The 14,311-nt window shown below is 39.4% G+C and overlaps 1 protein-coding gene across 2 annotated transcripts in view; it reads left to right on the plus strand.

Moving 5' to 3' along the window:
• Nucleotides 1-14,311, plus strand: part of LUZP2 (leucine zipper protein 2) — a 1,110,632-nt gene that overhangs the window by 914,544 nt on the left and 181,777 nt on the right. The window lies entirely within an intron of this gene.

A 14,311-nucleotide genomic window follows, 5' to 3' on the forward strand; every position in this document is an offset into this window, starting at 1 on the left:
TATCACAAAGAATGAGGACAGAGCAAACAGTCAACAGAGCCCACTCAATCATTACTAATCACTATTTATTTTATTTTTATTTCAAGAATATGTGAACAAATCCAGCAATTCACCATTGTTTTTCATATTTTTTAACACTGCGTTTACAGTCATTGTTAGGCCTGTGGTTGCCATAGCAATCATTGTGCGCGGTTGTCATTAAGCTGAAGATGGAACATTCTCCCTATTTTCAATAGCTCAAATGTCATGTTCTCTTTTTACCATGACTCATGAGGAGCTTACGTACATAATGAAGCAGTAAGTGACTCCACATGAGGACATAAATGTGTGTTGATAAAGAAAATAATCAATATAGCTATTATCTATAACTTGCCAATATTGCTTAGCTTAATTAATCATTTTATTTCTATCAGTATATAGTTTATGTATGCTTCCCATTTCTCTGTTCAGCCAGGAAAAATATTTTTGAATGAAAAAATGAACTTTTGTCTACAACTGAAGGACAATGCTAACTTGGTTATCAGTTTGAGAGCAGAATATTCATCTTTTGTTTATGAAAACTTAACTCTTCAAAATGTACAATATTATTTTGGTTTCGGCAGGCACAAATAAGCAATGGTTATGTGCTAGAGTTTTGAATTAAGTATTCCACTTTTTGGCGGGATTGGTTGACGGCAAAACAGACTTCTATCACAATAGTATTGAGTGGAGATGAACGAATCGGGTAACATTCATATTTTCAAGTTTGTGTAGATAGAAGCTATTCTTTGTTATTTAATGTCCGTTATTATGCTCTGAAGTCTCTCCAGACTATTTAGCATATTTAACGTAAGATGTAAAAAAAAATTAAAAATCATTATACTCACCACTCCGTCCACTCCTCACATTCTTTGTCCAGTTCGCGCCCCATCTTTTTATAACAGCATAAGTTCAGGAAAAAGTAACAGTATGTGCCATGACATTGTGCCCACATGCACAGAAATATTCTGGGCCAGGGAATACAGTGCTTGCGATTGTGATCAGTAGATGTGTGAGGAGTGAGGACCTGTTCGGACATGGAGAGGAGCATAGGGGCTGGAGAGATGAAGGGAAGGGTGAATTGTAAATTATCTCTTGGACACCTGTGTGGCTGCACAGGCGACATCGATGGTATGTCCACCCTTACCTCTTGATTTCCTGATTTGTTGAGTTACCTGATCTAATGATTTTATAAGCTAAGCAAACATTTCTGTGATTAATTATTCAAAGCAAAAATAAAAACCATAAGAAAAAAATGATCATCAAAAGAAAAAGTTTAGGATTTGTGGTAGGATCACTTGTTTTTTTTTTAAAAGGAAGACTGTACAGTATCTGCAAATGATAATTAGAGCTAAGACCACATCCTACACTTTTGCGTAGCCTTCATATGCAAGGAACTATGTTTAATTGGACAAATTCAGAAAGCTTAACCGAGACTGATAGTCTCAGATGTTTAAAATTCCCATTGCAACCCAACATTTGAAGTTCACAATGCTAGCATATTACCTATACAATTTATTTTGAAGTGTTCACTTGGATGCCAGAAAATGTAGCAATATATCTACAATATTCATTATATAATTTGAAAAAGCATTAATTAGAAGGATTAAAAGATCATTTTAATACAGCAAGATTTTAGAATCTAAACTCTAGCCTCCAAACCCTAAGTCTGCTTTCCTGGTAAATCAGGCATGTAAGAGTTCTATTAAGTTAAGTTTATGTAAATGCAATGATTTATATTTGCTGAAAGATAGGATTGTGACGGGAAACTCAGAACAGCCATTCATTATTATGATATTGACGGAGTCGCTTTGGAATCTGTGTTACCCCCATCACAATGATGCCCATCATTCCTAGACGTGCACAACAGCAGAATCTACGACATTTTTGGGAGATTCCGACAGAAGCCCCAATGTAGTTCTCTGTGTAAAAACAGGAAGTGGGGGCAACCTTATCTACTCATACATATTATCGTGATTGTGTCAAATAGACACCCAATCATGCTAATTTTACTTAAAGGATGTATGTATAAACCTTATCTAAGTTCACAAATCCAGAATCAAATGTCCATGTTTACCATGACAGTCCTTTTAACCCATTATCTACCAATGTCCTTTTTTGGGACGCCTAATCTTTAGCTTCTAGCAACAAAGATTTTATAATTTTTTATGATTAGGTCAGATTTTTTGTGTTGTGCTTGTAAAATTAATGTTTTCAAAATAGGAAATCATGTCATTGTCATTTTTAATTGATTACTGGGATGCCCTTTTCTGAAAAATCCATACTTGTAAAAATTTTGCAAATTATGTTTCTGATTCATTAGGACCCAAATCATTAAAAATCTGTCATTTAAAAAAAAATTGCTAGTTTGGCAAGTAATGGGTTAAAGGACTGGAGTCAGTTACATATTTAAACACTGATCCTACTGCGTTTCTTTGCTCCTATTTGCTTATCCTGTTACTGGACCTCGTCTGTTATCACCTTACATGTACCGTGAATTGTATTTTGGACTGCAGATTTTGTATCTAATCGATTCTTTTCTGGTTTGACCTCAGTAATGTTCCTGATCATGCCTCCGCCTTTTGACTTTGTTTCTGTCCCTGTCCCTTTGGCATTGACCCAGCTATACAATTATCTCCCTGACAACTGGCTCCACCAGTCAGCAGCTACTGTGTGGATGAAACCTGCTCTTCAGATTCACATATAGGAGTTTAAGGATGAAAACTAAAGTTTTTTTCAGGACTTGTTAAGCAGCGTGGTTATTGCAAAGTTTTTTTGAGGAAACCCACAGATGAATTGTCACAACTTCAAAGGCAGTCTCCATGTAACAATGCAAAAAACACAAATGTAGTCAGCTCACCTGAATGTAGGCTACTTCTCATCTGTTCCTGCATGGAAAGGTTAGAGCAAACGATCCACAGAAAAAAAGTAAGCTATATCGAGCAGGATTGATGTTAAAAGCAGACTCTGTTTATTTCTTCACGAAAAATATGGAACACCACTCCAAAATATGAAACATATGAATATTTCACAGCATGTCACGCAAAATTTCAAAGTGTAGCAGCGTTATTCTAACGCGTTTTGACCGAAGTCTTAATCATGGTATGTCTGAACTGGAACTAAACAGATTTTAGGAACCATCAAATCTGTTTAGTTCCAGTTCAGACATGCCATGATTAAGACTTCGGTCGAAACGCGACGGAAAAATGCTGCTACACTTTGAAATTTTGCGTGACATGCTGTGAAATATTCATATGCTTCATATTTTGGAGTGGTGTACCATATTTTGTAATGAAGAAATAAACAGAGACTGGTTTTAACTTCAATCCTGCTGGATTCAACTTACTTTTTCCATGTAACAATACCCTATGTAATCTATTTCTTCTGAATAATACCTAGTTGTGGTTCCAATACGTTTTTCTCCAGTATGAAAACTATAGCTGGAAGGCAGTTTCATATAATATCGAACATCACAAATACCTCAGTTCTATTCTCGGAATCTTTAGTATTATATACAACCTTATTTTAAAACATGCATTCCTCCAAAGTGCATTCACCCACTTCTCCCAAAACCTCCCAGCTGGAAACCCAACATTCACCAGTTTACAAACACATTTACGACATTAGAGAACTCCACACAGGGTAAAGGATCTTCTGCTTCCTCAGAAGTGGGTCAACAACAGTATACAGTGGGGAAAAAAAGTATTTAGTCAGCCGCCAATTGCGCACAATGTCCCACTTAAAAAGATGAGAGAGGCCTGTAACTGACATCATAGGTAGACCACAACTATGAGAGTCAAAATGAGAAAACAAATCCAGAAAATCACCACCTTGTCTGATTTGGCAAGATTTATTTTGCACATTGTGGTGGAAAATAAGTATTTGGTCACCTAAAAACATGCCGGATTTCAGGCTCTCAAACACCTGTAACTTCTTCTTTAAGAGGCTCCTCTGTCCTCCACTCATTACCTGTAGTAATGGCTCCTGTTTGAACTTATCAGTATAAAAGACACCTGTCCACAACCTCAAACAGTCACACTCCAAACTCCACTATGGTGATGACCACAGAGCTGTCGAAGGAGACCAGAAACAAAATTGCAGCCCTGCACCAGGCTGGGAAGACAGAATCTGCAATAGGAAAGTAGCTTGGTGTGATGAAATCAACTGTGGGAGCAATAATCAGAAAATGGAAGACTTACAAGACCACTAATAATCTCCTTTGATCTGAGGCTCCATGCAAGATCTCACCCCATGAGGTCAAAATCTTCACAAGAATGGTGAGCAAAAATCCCAGAACCACACAGGGAACCTAGTAAATGACCTGCATAGAGCTGGGACCACTGTAACAAAGGCTACCATCAGTAACACATTGCGCCACCAGGGACTCAGATCCTGCAGTGCCAGACGTGTCCCCCTGCTTAAGCCAGTACATGTCTGGGCCCATCTGAAGTTTGCTAGTTTGCATTTGGATTATCCAGCATGGTATTGGGAGAATGTCACATGGTCTGATGAAACCAAAGTAGAATTTTTTGGTAGAAGCAAATCTCGTTGTGTTTGTAGGAGACAGAATGCTGAGTTGCATCCAAAAAACACCATACCTACTGTGAAGCAAGGGTGTGGCAACATCATGTTTTGGGGCTGTTTCTCTGCAAAGAGACCAGGATGACTGTTCTGTGTACATGAAAGAATGAATGGGACCATGTATTGTCAGATGTTGAGTGCAAACCTCCTGCCATCAGCAAAGGCATGGAAGATGAAACATGGATGGGTCTTTCAGCAAGATAATGATCCCAAGCACACTGCTAGGGCAATGAAGTAGAGGCTTCATAGGAAGCATATGAAGGTCCTGAAGTGGCCTATCCTGTCTCCAGATCTCAACCCCATAGAAAACCTTTGGAGGGAGATGAACGTCCATGTTGCCCCAGCGACAGCCCCAAAAACATCCCTGCTCTAGAGGAGATCTGCATGGAGGAATGGGCTAACATACCACCAACAGTGTGTGGCAACCTTGTGAAGACTTACAGAAAACATTTGACCTCTGTCATTGCCAACAAAGGATATATAACAAAATATTGAGATGAACTTTTGTTAATGACCAAATACTTATTTTCCACCAAAATTTGCAAAATAATTTTTACCAAATCAGACAAGGTGATTTTCTGGATTTGTTTTCTCATTTTGACTCTCATAGTTGTGGTCTACCTATGATGTCAGTTACAGGCCTCTCTCATCTTTTTAAGTGGAATAACTTGTACAACTGGTGGCTGACTAAATACTTTTTTCCTCACTGTACCTTTATCTGTGTAGTATACGAATAGCCTGAGAAAAAAAATGATCTTCAAACCATTATAACTCAGAAAAATGCTCTCTTGGTAATCTTGCAATGAAGATCCTGTCTTTTGTACTGAAGCAGCATTGTCCTTGGCTGTGACTCCAATGGGTTTAGATTTCTTTGGTACCCTACGTACTCTCTTCAATATAAAATAAAAGGTCAGCAGCATTCTTTATCAATATTATCAAGCAACCAAATCTCTTTAAATGATGTAAATTCTGCTTTTTAGAAATGTTCAGGAACCTAATTAATTTAATGCTTTAATGGCATGATTGATCTTCCATATCGATAATTCTCTTTGAGAGCTTCTCATTAGCCGCCAGGCAACATTTCACCTTTCTCATTAAATCTGTAACGTTACTTTCCAACTGTTTTATATTCCCCTCCACTTATCTCAAGCGGCTTTTGATTTTTGACATATCCATCTGAATTAGGGCAATCGCCATTCTACCACTACCTAAATCCATATAAATGTGTACCTCTCTTATGTCACATATCGACAACTTCTAAAATCTTTTTTCCGGTATCTCTGTCATCCCTTTGCTTGCCCCTGTTACCTGTCAAGACTCTTAAACAGAATTATGATCCACCATGGAATAATTTCTCTTCTTTCTTCGAGCTTGATACCAATAATATTGCAAACAATACAAGAAAAAGAAGAACAGGAACACAAAGGCAGGCAAACAGTTGGTAGTCGATAGCTAGATAAGCTTGCAGGGTGCAGTCAATAATTACGCAGTCAAGGACTTGTTAATGTGCTCAGTACAAATGCTCCCGCTTTGGAGTTAACAGAGATTTAGCTTAGCAAAGAGTCAAGGAAAGGTGGATGGGGTTTAATTTGATATATTAATACAAGGTAGTAGGTGGAATTATTTTCTTACAGTATATCAAACACTCCACATTCTTGGAGTGCAGGAGAAGTCAACGAAGTGGCGAGTTTATTCATACAGAGGTATATCAATAATTCCTGAAAGCCCAGCATAAAGCAACAGCAGCAGCAACCTAAAGAGGGGAGCTGGCGTGAGGCAGAAAATGGCACCAGCATCAGCGGGATTAATCTGGGGAAAGGGATGAATCTGGGGTGACACACACAGTGGTACAACACAACAGTGGAGTTGCTAGCAGAGGGCCACAGTTATAGACACTAACATATTCAGCTCTACTACATTAACATGTGATGGATTGTAGATATTGTAGCTATTAATAATTGAATGATTTTTTCTCATCTTCTTTTGAGTTAAATTCTAAATAAAATGTATGTGTGAAAATGTGAATAATAGAGCTGTGCTGAGAACGAACTGAGGCATCCTCAAGGCAAAGTCTGAGTATGACCATTAACCACAGTATAATTAGGATGTTTTCTAGTACATTATATTAATTTGAAAATTCAATATTGACATGAGGATTAATAAATTACTGTACTCCTAATAATCTATTACTCTTTTGTTTGTATTTTCAAAATCTGTAGGTAATACTACTGCAAATAAGCCCAATGTACTGATTGGGTAGAGTCCTAGAGATTGTATTTCCACCTATCTCACATACGTTAAGCAATTCTTAGTGTATTGGGAAAATTTTCACTAAAGCGGTTTTCCAGAATGTTAATATGTTTTTTGATGGGGGCCATGCATACGAGGATGGGGATGAGGAGCCATGCATACCAGGATAGGGATGAGGAGGCAATGCATACCAGTATAGGAATGGGTATGGGTGCATGCATATCAACATAGGGATGAGGAGGCCATGCATATCAGGATGGGCATGAGGAGACCATGCATACTGGGATAAAGATGAGGAGGTCACGCATACGAGACTTATATTTGAGTCAATAACTTTTTTCCATTTTTTTGTGGTAAAATTAGATTCCTCAGCTTATATTCGGGTTAGCTTATACTTGAGTTTATCAGGTATATTAGATTTTCAAAATGTTAGTTGGAGTTACAAAATGAGATCAATTTCCCCTCGGACCTTGACTAGCAGTTAATATTTTGCCATCACATCTGCAATCCACCTTTCTGTTTAGAGCATCAATGTCAATGATGGCATATTTTCTGAGTAAACATAAAAAGTAATTTACACATAGAACTTATTATGGCGTTGTCAATCATGGCAACCTACTTTCACTGATATTTAACTTATATAAGTTGCATTAAGTACAAACCTTTTAATCCTATGGAATGTTAAAGAGTAACTAAACTTTTCATATTTTTTATAATTTTCTCCGCCATGGAAAGTTATGAAACTCTGCAAATCACTTTATTAGATTTGTCTTCATTCTTGTAAAGAATTGCATGTAAGTGGCTTCCAAACCTCTGTTTTGCCACAATCTATTTGCTTGACTTCTGCAAACATACTAATTCGGAGCACAGTTTGGAGTCTCTATGTCACCAGGTTACTAACGTGGCCTTGATCACAGACGACCATGATATCATGGCCTCTAAATCCCACAAAAATATCCTCAAACTGTCTCTTCAAATAATTAAACATGATTAATGGAAGAGTAGGATATTGGTTATATCTCCATTCAAAACTTAGTCAGAATAAAAAGAAATATTTTTTGTGTACTTAGTGACACTGCGCCAGTAATGTAATCCAAACTTTTAAAATTAGTATGAATTTCTATTAAGTTGTTATATTTACCCAGTAATCATTTTATTTGGCATAGATTTTCTGGCATGTACTCCTGATTTTTTAGTTCACCCTAAATTCGAACAGAACTAAATTTCAGAGCAAAACAACATGCTAATAATTAAGATGTATCTGAAGGACAGAGTTCTACAAAGTGTTTCTTAGCAACAATGGAACATTTATATTATTGAATGTTCCAGGCAACTGAGAAACTGTGAGCCGTTCATTTAAAATAAATTGTTACTCAAGTGCTGGTTTCCCATTGGTCCGCACTTCCAAAATAGACTAGTTTTAATAGGAAAAATTACTGTGATTTGTAGCCTTGATACCCGGCAAAGGACATAATCTAATATGTGCTAATGAAACGACTCAGTAACCAACTCTATTACTTACAGCAAAGACTATATAATGCAGCTTTGACTCTGTTCACATCATGTTCATGACCTCTCTTTGACAAGTAAACCATGATATATAGGTTAAATGCATCAATCTGGCTGCATGCTTTATATTACTCGTTGGAACCCATCGTAAAAAATGTATGATTAGCATATATTATGTATTAGGTGTCGAGGTCCCGCCGCTGCACAGGGGGAATCTCGAGCCATCTCCGCTGCGGTCTCCCATTCTTCTCCAGCCACAGTGGAGCCTGCTCAGCAGAGACGTTGGTCCCAGCATCTGGCTCAGGCTGATGCTGTGCGCTTGGTTACTGCTGCCCTTTCAGGTCCAGCCATTGTAACCAGCACTGATCAGCGGTGAGCAGATGCACCTGGGTCTAAGTCCTGCTTTTCCTCTACTGAGCATATCAAAGGGATGACCTCTCATTGGAGGGGTCACATGCTCAGGTCCTGTAGCAGCTCCTATTGGATCACTAGGAAGGTCCCAGAGAGCATCCGCTATAAAAGGTTTGCATGGCCGCAAGGCCATGCGCTAGTATAAACTTGATAACGTGTGTGTGTAGATGAATGTCTGTCGATGGATGAAAGCTCCTTAATCATTCCCATTCCTAGTGATGATGATGACTGCTCACGAATGGTGGAAACTATCTAGCGCTCAACAGTGCTACCTGCACACTTAGCACACGTTTCTGCGTCTATTCGCAGTGCCCGCCTGTACGGCAATGTGCGCAATCAGTGCGCTTTCCTGACAGCCTGTCAGTGTCAGCATCTGACTCAGGGTGTCCTCAGGCATGGGCTCAAAAGCCACCAAGGGTCAGAGCGAGTCCAATCACCAGTTTAGTGGGGGTGATTCATAGGGATCCCACTAGTGTCTTGCAGCTGCACTCTGTGACTGCTAACAGGGCGCAGCACATTTTGGTGACTCTGTGAAGCAACAGAGTTTGCTTCCATACACACTGGGTGAAGTCTAACCCACGTGTGAACAAATGTCCATCCGCCATTACTCAGCAGCAGGTACCATCACTGCACGGTGGACCCCGGGCTGTGATCGCACCTCATATCTACCTCTTTATTATTTGGTGCGTTCCGCTAGCCCTAACAGTATGTTTTTAAAGAAAACCTGTCACCAGGAGAAACATATTAACCTGCAGATATCTGGTTAATCTGCAGGTCAATAGCTTACTAACCTGCCTGCACCCGCATTTAGCTGAATTAACTTTATTCTCACTGGCAGCTTTCGGTTTTTAGTCATGGAGGCGGCACTGGCGCTTGTTCAGTCACCGCTCTGACAATACAGATTGGCGGCTATAGCCACGCCCCTTGACCTGACTGACACTGGCTCTGCATTGGCCCTGGCTGTCAGTCAGGATCAGGGGCGTGGTTATAGCCACCACTCTGATTACTCCAAACGATGACTGAACCCGCCACCGAAACTGAAACCTCAACGCAGCTGGGGAAAATCAGGTAAATTTTCTCCCCCCAGCTAATTTTGGGCCCTGGGCAGTTTGGTAATGATATTAACCTGCAAATTAACCCCATATCTGCAATAGCATTTTTCCTTGTGATAGGTTCCCTTTAATGTCTGCAATTGTATGTAGTTGACTAGTTATCTATGCCATTCCACGCTTTTGCAGCACACTCTTTTGACCCATGTCTGGCTAGTATAAATTTGTGGACATTATATCAGAAGTTCTACCTGTGTGCACACTAATCCTACATCACAAATGTAATGGAGACACTGCTAAAATTAATTTCCCCCCAAAAATAATTCTCTTACATCTCTGCATGTTAAAAAGTTTCCCGTTAAATGACATTTACAGTACATGCATAAAAATGAAAGTATAACTCTTTATATACTGTTAAAAGATGTTTTTCCTGATCAGTGTTTATTTTTTTTAAAGTTTTGGGGTTTCTCATCTTAAAGCAATAAATAAGATTCTGTAGCACTTGGATGTTGGACCGATATATTTTACATTTTATGTCTTCACATAGAGAAGATCAACTTTATTTCAGTTTCACAGCTTAGAGTTTCAGTTAAACATCTAATAAAAAATATTCTAAAAAAAAGTATTGCACTCTTTCTTACACCATATATTAAAGGGGTTGCCTGAAATAGGTAAAATTGCAAAGTGATTGTAAAAATTAGCCATTTTCTATTTACCAGTTATTAAAAATTCTCTCCATTCTCAAAAATATAGTTTGCTGCTCGTTGCCTTGGATAACAGGCCACTTCTGCAGTCTATCAGTGGTGTAAAGTTTTTTAGGCAAGGAGCATAGTGCTGCAAGGTATTTTCTATAGAGCTTGCAAATGCTGTCCTAAAGTTGGCCTGATCGTTAGAACCAGCCATTTTCAGTGCCTTTTTGTCAGCACTGGAGATTGCACAGTTTGGGCCAACAGCTCAACTATGCAACTGGTCCTAAGAGCTCATGCAGATGACCATATTTTTCATCAGAATATATTCCAACAAAACATCAGATCATATCTCTCCCAATATTATTCTATGAGGCCGTGCACATGTCTGATTTTGTCCTCGGACAGAGACTGTCCGAGGAAATAGCCTCTTTATACCAGAGTTTGATCCAATATTCGAATCTACTTGGCTATGCAAGTCAATGAGTGCTTGGAAATCATTGGTGTGCACTGGGATGACATCTGACTGCAGTCCAATCTCCACATACTGACAGAATGGAGAAAATGGAGACATTTTTTTCTCCATCTTCTCCTCATTCGATAGAATCGGATCGCATTATATTCATACTTTGATCAAATTCAGATCAGCGTGTGATTAGCATAATTGGCCTGATTCTAACGGATGAGAGAAACTATGGCCATCTGCACCTGCCCCAACAGCGGATTATCATGACTACTTTACCATTAGCAGCACGGTCATCTAAAAACATCCATCTCCTTTTACTCCTCAATCATGAGATTAAAGGGCGTCTATCATAATGTTTGAGCGATGTAATCTACTAATATGGGCATACAGATTATAGACTGCTGAGAAAGTCATCCCTGTATGCCTCCTATTAGATGTCTTGTTGGTGAGAATCCGCTTTTATCACTTTATGCAAATGAGCTCTTTCAGATTATAGGGAGGACACTGCCTGAATAATAACCCTGCCTGTGTACTTCACTATCGTGTGAATTGCCTCCCACAGCATCATTGTGTGCATGTGACATCGAATTTTCGCCCTGTAATCTCGCGCCTGCATTGTCCAGTGCCATTGTTCCTCTTCAGTGTTCCGCCCTTGTCTCTAGATATTGGCTTCACATTTCTACTGCACTGGTGTCGGCAAGTCACTGATACTTCTAATGTTTCTGCATGCTGGGAAACGCTGGAAGCGGAAGTACCAGTGACTCGCTGTTACCTGAGTAGTAGGAACATGAATGGACAACCCCGAAAGAAAAATGGAATGATCATCCTGGGCATTTCAAATGGAGCCAGAGGAGCCCCATGGATTTACTGCATTTGGGATCCTGTCTGATTTTTATTTTTTATTTTTAAAATAGAATAGAATAAAGACTACTTTTTCTTTTTATTTGTAAGTAGCTTGTAATAACCAAATTGTAGATGTCGTCTTTTAAATCTGTCTACGTAATTTCCTTTGATATCATCTTGTCCTTGGTGTTGAACAAGCATGGTTAATAGATAAATCCCTGTTTATTTATTTAGATGTATTCTATGTATGAATGCAGTTGGATGTTAATTATTTAAAAGGTACAAGTGAAGTATATACTCGCAGCAGTTTGTCAACTGATTTCCCTTTACAGTTGAAGGGTTTTTAATAAAAAAAAAAAAAAGGTCATGCATTTTAAATACATGCACCATGAAATTCTGATATCAATTGCCCAAGTTTTTATCAGCATGGCAAGTACTATATAAGTGGCATACGGGTAGCAATGAGGAAATATTTATGCTTTTAATGTGCTTATAGATCAAGTTATTTCCTATATATTCTACAATTCTTAAAAATAAAAGCGTGAAAGAATTTAAATTTACATTTCTTGATATGAAGCATTGTAGGGTCCATGAATATAAATGGTCAAATTTATGGATATGCTCTTTCAGTGATTTTTAGAAAACATTTTTATTTCCGATGTGTCACAATGCCTAGCCAACTGCAGAACAATTTTTTAGAGAGTTTTTCTGATAACTTTAGTCTTTAGACAATATCTCTCCTCTCCTGAACAATATTCTAAGCTGATCTATGGTCAAATCAAAGTTAAATTTTTATATATAGCCTTCAAGTTAGCCAAAATCAGAACTGCTATTATCCTGGCTCACTGAGGTGCCTAGTAATTTTCTATTACCTCCTCATATTCGTATTTTGTCTTCATGGTAGAACCATGATAAAAACATTTTTAAACGAAGACTATGAGTAAAATAGAAAAAATGTTAAACTTAGAATTTTCATTTTGATGCTCCTTGAAGTCCATTTACTACTGTACATAGCAACCAACTTTAGCCCTAGGTTACTGGGTAATGCTTAATTGGAATATCATCTTATATTTAATGGTGAATGTGTCCATCTGTCCAAAGCCAGGCTGGGCGGGGCCTGTGCAGTGTGACGCTGGAGTCAGCACACTACGGCGCCACTTTATCAAAGACACTGTGTATGTGAATTCAATATTGTAAAATTATATGACAATGTCACTATAGCAGTGCGCACACGCTGGTCATTGCCATTATCCCTATGGCCCGCACATGATCACTACTATGTTGAAATTGTAGTACATCACTTCAATAAAATGGTGCTGAAGTCAGCGAGTGCATATACCATAGTCTCTTATACACTGCTCAGAAAAATAAAGGCAACAGTAAAATCACACATCCTAGATATCACTGAATGAAATATTCCAGCTGTAAATCTTTACTCATTACATAGTGAAATGTGTTGAGAACAATAAAACCTAAAAACGATAAATGTAAATCACAACTAATACCTCACGGAGGTCTGGAGTTGGAATGATGCTCAAAATCAAAGTGGAAAATGAAGTTAAAGGCTGATCCAACTCCAGTGGAATTGCCTCTAGACAAGGAAATAATGCCCAGTAGTGTGTGTGGCCTCCATGTGCCTGTATGACCTGCCTACAATGCCTGGGCATGCTCCTGATGAGGCGGCGGATTGTCTCCTCCCAGACCTGGACTGAAGCATCTGCCAACTCCTGGACAGTTTGTGGTGCAACGTGATGTTGATGGATGGTGTGAGACATGATGTCCCAGATGTGTTCAATCGGATTCAGGTCTAGGGAACGGGCAGGTCAGTCCATAGCTTCAATGCCTTCATCTTGCAGGAACTGCTGACACACTCCAGCCACATGAGGTCTGGCATTGTCCTGCATTAGGAGGAACCCAGGGCCAATCGCACCAGCATATGGTCTCAAAAGGGGTCTGAGGATTTCAGCTCAGTACTAATGGCAGTCAGGCTACCTCTGGCAAGCACATGGAGGGCTGTGTGGCCCTCCAAAGAAATGCCACCCCACACCATTACTGACCCACTACTAAACCGGTCAAGCTGAAGGATGTTGCAGGCAGCAGATGGCTCTCCACAGCATCCACCATTTGTTCAGACACATGCACATTTGTGGCCAGCTGGAGGTCATTTTGCACGGCTCTGGTAGTGCTCCTCCTGTTCCTCCTTGCACAAATGCTGAGGTTGTGGTCCTGCTGCTGGGTTGTTGCCCTCCTCTGGCCCCCTCCACATCTCCTGGTGTACTGGCCTGTCTCATGGTAGCGCCTCCAGCCTCTGGACACTACGCCTACAGACACAGCAAATCTTCTTGCCACAGCTCACATTGATGTGCCATCTTGGATGAGCTGCACTGCCTGAGCGACTTGTGTGGGTTGTAGAGTCTGTCTCATGCTACCACAAGTGTGAAAGCACAAACAACATTCAAAAGTGACCAAAACATCAGCCAGAAAGCATTGGTACTGAG

Source organism: Ranitomeya imitator, chromosome 9, assembly GCF_032444005.1.
Source record: "Ranitomeya imitator isolate aRanImi1 chromosome 9, aRanImi1.pri, whole genome shotgun sequence".
NCBI classification, from domain to species: domain Eukaryota; kingdom Metazoa; phylum Chordata; class Amphibia; order Anura; family Dendrobatidae; genus Ranitomeya; species Ranitomeya imitator.